Source organism: Ovis canadensis, chromosome 11, assembly GCF_042477335.2.
Source record: "Ovis canadensis isolate MfBH-ARS-UI-01 breed Bighorn chromosome 11, ARS-UI_OviCan_v2, whole genome shotgun sequence".
NCBI classification, from domain to species: Eukaryota; Metazoa; Chordata; class Mammalia; order Artiodactyla; family Bovidae; genus Ovis; species Ovis canadensis.
The window spans coordinates 12,614,077-12,615,956 of NC_091255.1; the positions used below are offsets into that span (position 1 = coordinate 12,614,077).

At 41.4% G+C, this 1,880-nt stretch overlaps 1 pseudogene; it reads left to right on the forward strand.

The window, feature by feature from the left end:
- The first annotated feature begins 250 nt into the window (after positions 1-250).
- On the forward strand, positions 251-1,396 carry LOC138414610 (large ribosomal subunit protein uL3 pseudogene; annotated as a pseudogene).
- The last annotated feature ends 484 nt before the right edge of the window (positions 1,397-1,880 follow it).

A 1,880-nucleotide genomic window follows, 5' to 3' on the forward strand; every position in this document is an offset into this window, starting at 1 on the left:
ATTCTTGGAACAACACCGGAAATGTCAATAATGTCATGACCAAAGACAGATACACAGTTCCATTTCCAAAAAGGTAGATTCTGGAAACTTGTGTGATATTTTTAATAAGTTTGAGAACCAATTGCTAAAGTAAAGGACAATGACCATATAGGATGAAAAGAAAAGATTATTGAGTATCAGTATGAGTTCCCTGGGAGGAAACCAATCCAAGTAACATAAAATTGCTCCACTGGCAGCATCTGATGGCAGGATGCCTCACAGGAAGTTCTTCACTCCCAGCCATGAGTCCCTGGGCTACCTGCCCTAGAATTACAGCCACTGGCACCACAGGAAGATGAAGAGCTTCCTCAAGAATGACTTCTAAGCTTGTGAACCTCACAGCCTTCCTCAACTACAAGGCTGGCAGGACCCACATTGTGGGGCAGATTGATATGCCAGAGTCCAAGGTGAACAGGAAGGAAGTTGTGGAGGCTGGACCATAGTGGAGATGCTGCCCATTGTCACTGTGGGCCTTGTAGACTACATGGAAACACATAGAGGCCTCTGGACCTTTGAGAACATCGTTGTTGAGCATATTAGCAACGAGTGCAAAAGGCCCTTCTATAGGACCTGGCATAAAACTAAGAAGGCATTCACCAAATAGTACAAGAAGAGGCAGGATATAGATGGCAAGAAGCATCTGGACAAAGACTTCAGCAGCATGAAGAAGTACTGCCAGGTCATGCATATCATCGCTAGAAGGCCAGAAGGCCTACCTCAGGGACATTCAGGTTAACAGAGGCACTATGGCCAAAAGCTGAGCTATGCCCATGTGAATCAAATGCTCGGCAGTATCAGGTGATTGATGTCATTAGAGTGACCAAGGGCAAAGGCTACAAGAGGTGACTAGCTGTTGGCATACCAATAAGCTACCATGTAAGGCCCACCAAAGACTGTACAAGGTTGCCTTCTTTGAATTGTATTATCCTGCTTGGGTAACCGTCTCTATAGCTCCGTTTGGGCAGAAACGCTACCATCACATCAAGATCAACAAGAAGATCTACAATATTAACCAAGGATACTTCATCAAGGAGGGAAAACTGATCAAGAACAATGCCTCTACTGATTATGATCTATCTGACAAGAATATCAACCCCCTGGATGGCTTTGTCCACTGTGATGAAGTGACCGATGACTTTGTTATGCTCAAAGGCTGCATGATAGGAACCAAGAAGCAAGTGCTCCCCTGCAAGTCCTTGCTGATGCAGACCAAATGGTGGGCCATAGAGAAGATGGCTCCAAGTCTATTGATCCCACCTCCAAATTTGGCCTTCACAGCTTCCAGGTTGTGGAGGACGAGAAAACATTCATGAGACCACTCAAGAAGGACAGAATTACAAAGGAAGAGGGGGCCTAATGTCAGAACAGATTGCACAACTGGTAGTATCTCAATAAAATTATTTTCCAGTGCAGAAAAAAAAAATGTAAAAATGCTCTTTCTCGCACAAAGAAAAATATCATATAAAACTCTTGAAAATAAAGTAATAAATATTATTTTGAGCAATAGTACTCTTAAGAGGATTACTGAAGTATTGATTAATGGCTATTGATGATCCTGAATAAAACTTCTACCATAGCACTAGAGTTTTCTGCCTCTGTTGGCACTATTTAATCACTGATTGGATGAGAAAAATGGTTTTGAAGCCACATATTAATTTTAATATCAGTTAGATATCTAAAGCTGCAAAGATTTGTTAGAGTGATATTCTAAAACAGCTAAAGGCCCTTGAACCAAAATCAACAAGGCAATGATTACATATATACAAAAATAATCTAAGAAGTCATACACAGTCCACTATGAAAATTCTGGTTTCATAGTTCAATTCAGTTGCTCAGTCATG